General features: G+C 35.7%; 1 protein-coding gene across 1 annotated transcript in view; it reads left to right on the forward strand.

Annotated features, from left to right (window-relative positions):
• The window catches only part of LOC147915047 (uncharacterized), a 111,770-nt gene that overhangs the window by 20,483 nt on the left and 78,311 nt on the right, over positions 1-12,976 (forward strand). The gene's annotated exons all lie outside the window — the stretch shown is intronic.

A 12,976-nucleotide genomic window follows, 5' to 3' on the forward strand; every position in this document is an offset into this window, starting at 1 on the left:
GAATGAATAGAAAATAATTTTTAAAACTTTGGACAAACCTAGTAGAGTGGATTTTATGACTATCTCTTCTTTTTTTATGTATCTTCATCTACTCTCTTGACTACATTTTTTTCTGCAAATTTATGTTTATGGAGGTATAATTTACATATAGTAAAATTCACCCTTTTTAGGTATACAGTTCTTTGAATTCTTGAAAATAATATCATGTAATCATTACTAAACAGCACATAGGATATATCACCCCAAAAGTTCCTTTGTGTCCTTTTGTAGTCCATCTGTTCCCCTAACCCTCAGCCCCTGGTAACCACTGATCCTTTCTTTGTCTCTATAGTTTTGCTTTTTCTGGAATGTCATGTAAATGAAATCATAAAATATGAAGATAGCTTGAATCTGGCTTCTTTTACCAAGCATAATATATATATATATATTTTTTTTTTTAAAAGGTGGAAAGTTTTTTTTAAAATTTTTTTGTTTTAATTTAACTTATTTATTTATTTGTTTTTGTGAGGAAGATTAGCCCTGAGCTAACATCCGATGCCAGTCCTCCTCTTTTTGCTGAGGAAGATTGGCCCTGGGCTAACATCCGTGCCTATCTGCCTCTACTTTATATGGGATGCCGCCACAGCATGGCTTGACAAATGGTGCGTCGGTGCGCGCCCAGGGTCCGAATCTGCGAACCCTGGGCTACGGAAGCGGAGCATGGACACTTAACCACTACACCACCGGGCCACCCCAAGCATGATATATTTTACATTCATCAATTTTTTCATGTTGTTTGTTTCTTTTTATGGATGAGTAGTATTCCATTATTTGAATATACCATAATTTATCAATTTACCAGTTGATGGACTATTGAGTTGTTTCTGGTTTTTGGTGATTGTGAATGAAGCTGCTATAAACATTTATGTACAGGTTTTTGTGTGAACATGTTTTCATTTCTGTTAGTTAAATTCCTAGGAGTGGGATTGCTGGGATCTATGGTAAGTGTATATTCAAATTGATAGAGGGCCGGCCCTGTGGCTTGGTGGTTAAGTGCGCGTGCTGCAATGCTGGTGGCCCGGGTTCGGATCCCGGGTGCGCATCGAGGCACCACTTCTCCGTCCATCCTGGGGCCGAGTCCCACATACAGCAACTAGAGGGATGTGCAGCTATGACATACAACTATCTACTGGGGCTTTGGGGGGAAAAATAAAATAAATAAAATCTTTAAAAAAAAAACAAATTGATAGAAACTGCCAAATATCAAGTTATAGTAGATAACATTCATTTATGATAAAACTTCTCAACAAAGTGGGTATGGAGGGAATGTACCTCACCATAAAAGGCCATATATGACAAGCCCATAGCTAACATATTTAATAGTGAAAAACTGAAGGCTTTTCCTCTAAGATCAGGATCAAGACAAGGATGCCCACTCTTGCCACTTTTATTCAACATAGTATTGGAAGTTCTAGCCAGAGCAATTGGGCAAAAGAAGAAATCAAGGTATCTAAATTGGAAAGGAAGAAGTAAAACTGTCCCTATTTCCAGACAACATGATATTACATATAGAAAACTCTAAAGACCCCACCAAAAAACTGTCAGAACTAATAAATGAATTCAGTAAAGTTGCAGGATATAGAAAAATCAGACCTAAAGACTAGAGGCTTATAGCAATTGTAAGCCCCTGACCCTAACAACCTGCCACACTGGGGGCCTAGTCACTTAATAGAAATACAGCAACAGGAATGTGCTATTAGACCTTGCAGCCAACTGTCCTGGGACACCCCACACCCAATAAAGAGACTGAAGGGCACACAACAACTACATGCAGCTGAGCATTACAACAGCTGGCTGGGGGCATAGCTCAGCCTCCCTGGGCAGCTACGGGAAGAACAACCCCGCCACAACAGAAGGACACATGTAGCCCACACAGGGGTCACTCCTGGAACATTTGCAACTGGAGAGGAGAGAGAAGCACACTGCCAGGCCACCTAAGGCATCACTTATATAAGGTCACCTCTCCGAGAGTAGGAGACATAACCGACCTACCTAATACATAGACACAAGCACAGGGAAAGAGGCAAAATGAGGAGGCAAAGGAATACGTTCCAAGTAAGGGAACAGGACAAAACCCAGAAAAGGAACTAAGCAAAACAGAAATGAGCAATTTACCCAACAGAGAGATTTCAAACAAAGAGTGTTAAGGATGCTCACTGATCTTGGTAGAAGAATGGATGAACTCAGTGAGAATGTCAACAAAGAAATGGAAGATATAAAAAAGAACCAATCAGAAATGAAGAATACAATACTGGAAATGAAAAATTCACGAGAGGGACACAAAAGCAGAGTAGATACAGAAGAACGGATCTGCAAGCTGGACGAAAGACTAGAAGAAATCACCCAAGCTGAACAGATAAAAGAAAAAAGAATTAAAAAGAGTGAAGACAAACAAACAAACAAAAAAAAGAGTGAAGACAGTCTAAGGGACCTCTGGGACAACATCAAGCACACTAATATTGGTGTTATAGGTGTCCCAGAAGGAGAAGAGCGAGACAAAGGGGCAGAAAATGAATTTGAAGAAATAATTGCTGAAAACTTCCCTAACCTAAGGAAGGAAACAGACATCCAGGTACAGGAAGCACAGAGAGCACCAAACAAGATAAACCCAAAGAGGCCCAAACCAAGACACATCATAATTAAAATGTCCAGAATTAAAGATAAAGAGAGAATCCTAAAAGCCACAAAAGAAAGACAAGTTACATACAAAGGAAACCCCATAAGGCTATCAGCTGACTTCTCAGCAGAAACCTTACAGGCTAGAAGAGAGTGGCATGATATATTTAAAGTGCTAAAAGGAAAAAACCTACAGCCAAGAATACTCTACCCAGCAAGGTTATCATTCAAAATGGAAGGAGAGAGAAAAAGTTTCCCAGACAAGCAAAAATTAAAGGAGTTTGTCACCAAGAAACCAGTACTACAAGAAATGCTAAGGGGACTTATTTAAGGGGGAAAGAGAAGACCACAAATAGGAAAAATTATCTATTTCCATGATAAGAGGGTAATGGATACAAATGCACAAAAAAGAGGTTAGATATGATATCAAAAACGTAAACTGTGGGAGGAGGGGAGTTAAAGAGTAAAGCTTTCAGACAGAGGTCAAATTAAAGAGACTATCAACTTAATATAGACTGTTATATATGTAGGTTACTATATATGAACCCCATGGTAATCACAAACCAGAAACCTATAATAAATACACAAAAAACTGAGAGAAAGGAACCCAAACATAATACTAAAGAAAGCCATCAAACCACAAGGGAAGAGAGCAAGAGAAGAAGAAAGGAACAGAGGAGAACACTAAAACACCAAGGAAAAAAAGTTAAAACATGGTAGTAAGTACATACTTATCAATAGCTACATTAAATGTTAATGGACTAATTGCTCCAATTAAAAGGCATAGGGTGGCTGACTGGATAAAAAAAGCAAGACCCATATATTTGCTGCATATAAGAGACACATTTCAGACCTAAAGACACTCACAAACTGAAAGTAAAGGGATGGAAAAAGATACTGCATGCTAATGGCAATGAAAAGAAAGCTGGGGTAGCAGTACTCATATCAGACAAAATAGACTTTAAAACAAAAACTGTAACAAGAGACAAAGAAGGGCACTCCATAATGATCAAGGGAATGATCCAACGAGAGAACATAACACTTGTAAATATCTATGCACCCAATGCAGGAGCACCTAAATATATAAAGCAATTATTAACAGACATAAAAAGAGAAGTAGACAGTAACACAATAATAGTAGGGGACGTTAACACTCCACTTACACCAACGGATAGATCATCCAAACAGAACATCAATAAGAAAACATTGGCCTTAAATGACACACTAGAACACGTGGACCTTGTAGATATATACAGAGCATTCCATCCAAAAACTGAAGCATACACATTCTTTTCAAATGCACATGGAACATTCTCCAGGATTGATCACATATTAGGCTACAGAACAAGTCTCCATAAATTTGAGAAGATTGAAATAATACCAAGCATCTTTTCTGACCACAACAGTATGAAACTAGAAATCAACTATAGGAAGAAAATCAGAAAAGCCACAAATATGTGGAGATTAAACAAAATGCTACTGAGCAATGATTGGGTCAAAGAAGAAATCAAAGAAGAAATCAAAAAATACTTGGAGACAAATGAAAATATGACATGCCAGAACTTATGGGATACAGCAAAAGCTGTTCTAAGAGGGAAGTTTATAAAAATACAGGCCTATCTCAACAAACAAGAAAAATCTCAAATAAACAATCTAACAATGCACCTAAAGGAACTGGAAAAAGACGAACAAACAAAGCCTCAAATCAGTAGAAGAAGGGAAATGATAAAAATCAGAGCAGAAATAAATGAAATAGAGACTAAAAAAACAATAGAAAAAATTAATAAAACCAAGAGCTGGTTCTGTGAAAAGATAACAAAATTGACAAATCTTTAGTTAGACTCACCAAGAAGAAAAGAGAGAGGGCTCAAATAAGTAAAATCAGAATTGAAAGAGGAGAAATTGCAAAGGACACCTCAGAAATACAAAAGATTATAAGAGAATACTATGAAAAGCTATATGCCAACCAATTTGACAATCTGGAAGAAATGGATAAATTTTTAGAATCATACAACCTTCCAAAATTGGATCAAGAAGAAATAGAGAATTTGAATAGACCAATCACCAGTAAGGAGATCAAAACTGTAATCAAAAACCTCCCCCAAAATAAAAGTCCAGGACCAGACAGCTTCCCTGGTGAATTCTACCAAAAATTCAAAGAAGACTTAATACCTATCCTTCTCAAACTCTTCCAAAAAATTGAGGAGGGGGATAGCTCCCTAACTCATTCTACAAAGCTGACATTACCTTGATACCAAACCAGATAAGGACAACACAAAAAAAGGGAATTACAGGCCAGTATCACTGATGAACATCGATGCAAAAATCCTCAACAAAATACTAGCAAATCGCATACAACAATATATTAAAATTGAACTGGTGGGATTTATTCCAGGGATGCAGGGATGGTTCAACATTCTCAAATCAGTCAACATGATACACCACATTAATAAAATGAAGAATAAAAATCACATGATCATCTCAATAGATGCACAGAAAGCATTTGGCAAGATACAGCATCCATTTATGATAAAAACTCTGAATAAAATGGGGATAGAAGGAAAGTACCTCAACATAATAAAGGCCATGTATGACAAACCCACAGCTAATATCGTCCTCAATGGTGAAAAACTGAAAGCTATCCCTCTAAGAACAGGAACCAGACAAGGGTGCACACTCTCACCCCTCCTATTTAACATAGTATTGGAAGTCCTAGCCAGTTCAATCAGGGAAGAAAAAGAAATAAAAGGGATCCAAATTGGAAGGGAAGAAGTGATACTGTCACTATTTGCAGATGACATGATTTTATATATAGAAACCCTAAAGAATCCACCAAAAAACTTTTAGAAGTAATAAACAAATATGGTAAAGTTGCAGGATACAAAATCAACATACAAAAATCAGTTGTATTTCTATACACTAACAACAAAGTAGCAGAAAGAGAAATTAAGAATACAATCCCATTTATAATTGCAACAAAAAGAATAAAATACCTAGGTATAAACTTAACCAAAGAGGTGAAAGATCTGTACAGTGAAAACTATAAAACATTGCTGAAAGAAACTGAAGAAGACACAAAGAAATGGAAAGATATTCCGTGCTCTTAGATTGGAAGAATTAACATAGTTAAGATGTCCATACTTCCTAAAGCAATCTATGGATTCGACACAATCCCTGTCAAAGTTCCAACAACATTTTTCACAGAAATAGAACAAAGAATCCTAAAATTTATATGGGACAGCAAAAGACCCTAAATAGCTAAAGGAATCCTGAGAAAAAAGGACAAAGCTAGAAGTATCACACTCCCTGATTTCAAAATATACTACAAAGCTATAGTAACCAAAACAGCATGGTACTGGCACAAAAACAGACACACAGATCAATGGAATAGAATCCAAAGCCCAGAAATAAACCCACACATCTGTGGACAGCTAATCTTCAATAAAGGAGGCAAGAACATACAATGGAGAAAGGAAAGTCTCTTCAACAAATGGTGTTGGGAAAACTGGACAGCCACATGCAAAACAATGAAAATAGACCATTACCTTACACCACACACAAAAATTAACTCAAAATGGATTAAAGACTTGAATGTCAGACCTGAAACAATGAAGCTTCTAGAAGAAAACATAGGCAGTATGCTCTTCAACATCAGTCTTAGCAACATATTTTCAAGCACCATGTCTGACTGGGCAAGAGAAACAATGGAAAAAATAAACAAATAGGACTACATCAAACTAAAAAGCTTCTGCACGGCAAAGGAAACCATCAACAAAACGAAAAGACAACCTAACAATTTGGAGAAGATATTTGCAAACCATACATGTGATAAGGGGTTAATCTCCAAAATATATAAAGAACTCATGCATCTCAACAAGAAAAAAACTAACAACCCAATTAAAAAGTGGGCAAAAGACCTGAACAGACATTTCTCTGAAGAAGATATACAGATGGGCAACAGGCACATGAAAAGATGTTCAACATCATTAACTATCAGGGAAATGCAAATCAAAACTACAATGACATATCAGCTCACGCCCGTCAGAATGGCTTTAATTAACAAGACAGGAAACAACAAGTGTTGGAGAGAATGTGGAGAGAAGGGAACTCTCATACACTGCTGGTGGGAGTGCAAACTGGTGCAGCCACTATGGAAAACAGTATGGAGATTCCTCAAAAAATTAAGGATAGAACTACTATACGATCCAGTTATTCCACTGCTGGGTATTTATCCAAAGAATGGGAAAACACCAATGCATAAAGATACATGAACCCCTCTGTTCATTGCAGCGTTATTCACAATAACCAAGACATGGAAGCAACCTAAGTGCCCATCAAGGGAAGAATGGATAAAGAAGATGTGGTACATATACACAATGGAATTCTACTCAGCCATAAGAAACGATGAAATCCAGCCATTTGTGACAACATGGATGGACATTGAGGGTATTATGCAAAGTGAAATAAGTCAGAGGGAGAAAGTCAAATACCGTATGATCTCACTCATCAAGTAGGAGACAACAACAAACAAACAAACACATAGAGACAGAGATTGGATTGGTGGTTACCAGAGTCGAAGGGGGGAGGGAGAAGGTTGAAAGGGATAAATAGGCATATGTATGTGGTGATGGATTGTAATTAGTATTTGAGTGGTGAACATGAGAACATGATGTAATCCATGCAGAAATAGAAGTATAATGATGTACACCTGAAATTTATACAATGTTATAAAATGTTACCAAAATAAACCAAAAACAAAAGCAAAATCAGTTGCATTTCTATTCACTTATAACAAACTATCAGAAAGATAAATTAAGAAAACAATTACAAAATTCGTAAAAAAAAATACCTGGGAATAACTTTAACCAAAGAGGTGAAAGACCTGTACACTGAAAACTGTAGGACATTGGAGAAAGAAATTCAAATAGACACAAATAAATAAAAAGATATTCCATGCTCAAGGGTTGGAAGAATTAATATTGTTATAATGTCCATACTACCCAAAGCAATCTACAGATTCAATGCAATCCCTATGAAAATCCCAGTGGCATTTTTCACAGAAATAGAACAAATAATCCTAAAATTTTATGGAACTAATAAAATTAGTTCCATAAAAGTTCCATTAGTTTCAAAAGTTCCAAAATTAGTTCCATAAAAGTTCCATTAGTTCCACAAAAGATCCCAATTGCCAAAGAAATCTTGAGAAAGAACAACAAAGCTACAGGCATCACACTTCCTAATTTAAATTATATTATAAAGCTATAGTAGTCAAAACTCTATGGTATTGGCATAAAAATAGACATGTGGATCAATGAAACAGAACAGAGTCCAGAAATAAACCTTTGCATATATGGTCAATTAATTTAAGAAGAAGAAGCCAAGAATATGCAATGGGCAAAGTACAGTCTCTTCAATATATAGTGTTGGGAAAACTGGAAAGCCCTCTGCAAAAGAATGAAACTGGACTACTATCTTACACCATATGCAAAATCTAACTCAAAATGGATAAAAGACTTGAATGTAAAACCTGAAACCATAAAAATCCTAGAAGAAAAGAGGCGGTAAGCTCTTTGACATTGGTCTTGGAAAGATTAAAAGAAAAAACCCAAAACTTTTATCTATCAATACAATACCATGAGTAAAGTCAAAGGACAAATAACAAAATGGGAGAAACTATTTGCAGTGTATATCATGGAAGAAATATTATTAAAAATGGGCAAAAAATATGAATATGCAAATCATAAAAAGGATATAAAATGGCCTATAAATATATCGAAATGTTCAATTTCACTCTTAATAAGAAGTATGCAAATTAAAACAGAGATACACTTTCTTACCCATTGGCAAAAATTGGGAAAAATTCAAAAGCTTAATAACATATTCTGTTTGTCAGGTTGTGGGGAAAAAGGCACTTATGTATTGCTGGTGGGCATGTAAAATGCTACCATTCTTATGAAGGGAATTTGGCAATATCTAACACAACTACATATGTGTTTACCTTTTGACTCAGCAATCCCACTTCTAGAAATTTACTCTGAAGATACCCTCCAAAAACATGAAAATACAGGTGCATAAGGTATTCATTACAACATTATTTGAAATTGCAAAATAATGGAAAATACATAATGCATAAACATTGGAGATTAGTTGAATAAACTATATGATTTATATATAATAGAGTATTGTGCAACTATAAAAAAAGAATGAGTAAGATTTCTGTGAACTGATATGGAGAGATTTCCAAGATATCTTGTTACTTTAAAAAAGCAAAGTACAAAACAAAAAGCATATACATAGAGTATACTACCTTTTGGAGAAAGAAGGGGAATGTGAAAATATACATGTATCTTCTTACTTTTAAATACAGGAAGAATAAACTGGAAAACAATGAAATTGGTTACCTACAAAGTAGGTGGAGGGACTAGGTAGAAGCAATTTGGGAAGGAGTGACACTCCTCAGAATACTTTTTTGTTTGGTTTTAGTTTTGGGATCATGTTAATGCTCTACATATTTGAGAATCCTAAAAACTCTAAAGCTGAATGCAAATAGAAACAAGCCATATTTCAAACAAATAACATAGTTACAAGGGGTATAATTTTGAAAACAGTGCTTTAACTATATACCCTCAGTCTAGGAGGAAAACAGAACTATAGGCAAATATTTGACTCTTCTTAATAGAATTGTTTTATACAGTGGTATAAGTATAGCATATATGATTAAGTGAGTAAATGTATTGACATATTGGGGAGCTAGCTTCTTACTATGGGAGAAGGAAAATATAAATATGGATTGAGGCAAGACAAGAACTACCTTGTGGGGTTAGATTGAAATTGGAGTTATCAGTATGAACTTATGATTTATAAAATATATATGTATTCTTAGCTCTGTTTGCTCAATGGTCCTAGAAGCAATGAAGCTCCAAGGCCAATGAACACACTTATCAACTTGATCTTGGTTTCTGAATACAATTCCCCAATTGTATTAGGGCTCTGGATAAATAGCTGATTCGCAGCCTGGAGCACTAAAGGTATAAGATGAGCCTGGAACTTCTTATGCTAGAAAATAAGGAAGTGCTAGAAAAACGTTGATGGTATGTCAAAAGAACATAGGAGTCAGCTTGAAGGGTCTTCCACTAGCCAAATCTGAGACAATTTGAGTGTTAAAATAAATGAAAGCAGTAACAGATTATATTCCAGTGAAAAAAATAGGAATCCATGTGTCCACATTGATTATAAATAGCTAAAGGAATGAATGAATGAATGAAAAGGGAACAAGAGAGGGCTCTTTTTTATAGTAGCATGGCTACTGATAAAGATAGAGGGAGTAATGGAACTCGAAAATCACCATTTTATGGTAATCATTTTATGATATATAAATGTATCAAATCAACACGTTGTACACCTTAAACTTACACAATGTTATATGTCATTACATCTCAATAAAGCTGGGGAAAAATCACCATTTTAAACCATGATAGTAAAGATTGTTTCAAGCAAGAATTATCGATGGATGCTAACATCTAGGGGGAAATTTCAGTGGGGAGCAGGATATTTGCATAGTCTCTCTACAGACTGCTTTTTAGTTAAAAGAAGGAAATGGTAACCAGACAAAACCTTGATCAGTTGATGAAAATTTATGACATCAATAAGAAGCAGGTGGACATAATGTGTCTTCGAATATGATTCCCTGACAAGGACGCAAAATCACTTATGTGGCCTTACAGCCTGGGAGGCATACTTTGAATCTAATCATAAAGAAACATCAAACAGACTTAGAATGAGGAACATTCTATAAAATAAGGCTTCTGTGTTCTTAAAAATGTAATACACATATATATTTCCTAGTTCTGTTCACTGAGAGATCCTAGAAGCAATGATACATCAACAGTAATGTGTACCTAGCATCCAGACTTTAGTTTGTAAACACCAGGGCACCTGGGAGAAATGGTTGAGAAGTGGTTGGGAAAGGGAAAATAGAAGATCAGTTTGGAACATCTTGTGGTGCCAGTGAGTAAGAAAGTACTCAAAAAAAGATGACAGCTTGTCCAAAGAATATAAGAGTCAATCTGAAAAAGCTCCTTATGGCCAAATTTGGAAAAATTTCAGCAACAAAATAAATACTTCTAGAATTGGGTTGTAAGTCATAGAATAAAATAAATGCTCATGAGTCCATATAATATAAATAAAAATGAACTAAATAAATAAATGGAGAGAAGGGACAGCTCTTTCTTATAGTAGAATTCCAATGAATACATGTAGAAGGAAGAAGAGAAATAGAAAATCACCAATAGGCAAATACCAAAGTAATAGTTGTTGCAGACAGGAATCACTGATAGATGCTAAAATTAATGGGTGACAGTTTGGGGAGAAATAGGATTTATTTATTTATTTATTTATTTATTTTTTGTGAGGAAGATCAGCCCTGAGCTAACATCTACCAATCCTCCTCTTTTTGCTGAGGAAGACTGGCCCTGGGCTAACATCTGTGCCCATCTTCCTCCACTTTATATGGGACACCGCCACAGCATGACTTGACAAACAGTGCATTGGTTGGCGCCCGGGATCCGAACCGGTGAACCTCAGGCTGCCGCAGCGGAGCATGCGCACTTAACCGCTTGTGCCACCAGGCCAGCCCTGAGAAATAGGATTTAAAATGTAGTTTCAAGGTATCTCCTTCAAGATATTTATTAACTACAAAGGGAAAGATGATAAATTTACAGTGGAGAAACCTGGCAGAAACCACCTTAATCGAGAGATCAAGGTGAACATCACCAGAAATAAGATATATCCACATCATGAATCCCTTGACATGAAGCATTGAGGACACATATGTATGTAAGAAATCTTTACCTAATCTTTAATTTAATTTTTAAATTAAGTTAAATTAAATTTTTTAGGTAAAGAAATCTTTACCTAAAGGTTAAAAAGCTTTCACCTTCATTTTAGAAATTTCATAGTTTTAGGTTTTAAATTTAGGGCTATTATCCATTATATTTTTTGTTTATGGTATGAAATATGGATTGCATTTTTATTTTGTATGTGGATATACAGTTGTTACAGCATCATTTATTTGAAAGACTATCCTTTCTCCACATAATTGCCTTTGTATCTTTACAAAAATCAGTTAACAATATATGTGTGGATCTATTTTTTTAATTTAACAGTTTTCTTGTGATATAACTTACACAATTCACCCATTAAAAGTATACAGTTCAGGGCTGGCCCAGTGGCGTAGTGGTTAAGTTCATGTGCTCGACTTTGGCAGCCCGGGGCTCGCAGGTTCAGACCCTGGGGGTGGACCTACACTACTCATCAAGCCATGCTGTGGCAGCATCCCACATACAACATAGGGGAAGATTGGCACGAATGTTAGCTCAGGGCCACTCTTCCTCAAGTGAAAAGAGAAAGATTGGCAACAGATGTTAACTCAGGCCAATCTTCCTCACCAAAAAAAAAAAAAAAGTATACAGTTCAATGGCTTTTTATATATTCACATAGTTGTGCATCCATCACCAAAATCAATTTTAGAACATTTTCATTACCCCACAAAGAAACCTTGCACCCTTTAGACTTAGGGGAATGTCACTCCCACATTTGTCTCCCCTCTCCCATTTCTGGGCAAGTGCTAATCTACTTTCTGTCTCTGTTGATTTGTTCATTCTGGACATTTCATGTAAACGGAATCATATGATGTGTGATCCTGTGTGACCAACTATTTCAGTTAGCATGTTTTCAAGGTTTGTCCATGTTGTAGGAGGTATTAGTACTTCATTTCTTTTTATTGCCAAATAATATTTCATTGTATGTATATACCACATTTTATCTTGATAAATGTTACAAAGAAGAAATATACTTTCTATAAGTGTAGTTGTCTCTCTAGAAATTTATTTCATCTAATTTGTCAAATTTATTGGCATAAAGAAGTTCATAATCTCCCCTTATTATCCTTTTGATATCTGTAGTGTGATGTCCTTTTTTTTTTCCTGATGTTTGTGTAATTTTTTTTCTTTTTTATTCTTAATGAATAGGAGTTAATCAACTTTATTAATCATTTCATTAGAAGGTTGATTTTGTTTTTTTTTTTTTTTTTTTTTTTTTATTTTTATTTTTATTTTATTTTATTTTTTTTTTAAAGATTTTATTTATTCAGCTTTTTCCCCCCAAAGCCCCAGTAGATAGTTGTATGTCATAGGTTCACATCCTTCTAGTTGCTGTACGCGGGACTCGGCCTCGCGTTGGACGGAGAAGTGGTGCCTCCGGGCGCTCCCGGGATCCGAACCCGGGCCGCCAGCATCAGAGCGCGCGCACTTAACCGCTAAGC

The sequence above is a fragment of the Ceratotherium simum genome, chromosome 16 (genome assembly GCF_057802395.1).
Source record: "Ceratotherium simum simum isolate JZ-2026a chromosome 16, ASM5780239v1, whole genome shotgun sequence".
In the NCBI taxonomy this organism is placed as follows: domain Eukaryota; kingdom Metazoa; phylum Chordata; class Mammalia; order Perissodactyla; family Rhinocerotidae; genus Ceratotherium; species Ceratotherium simum.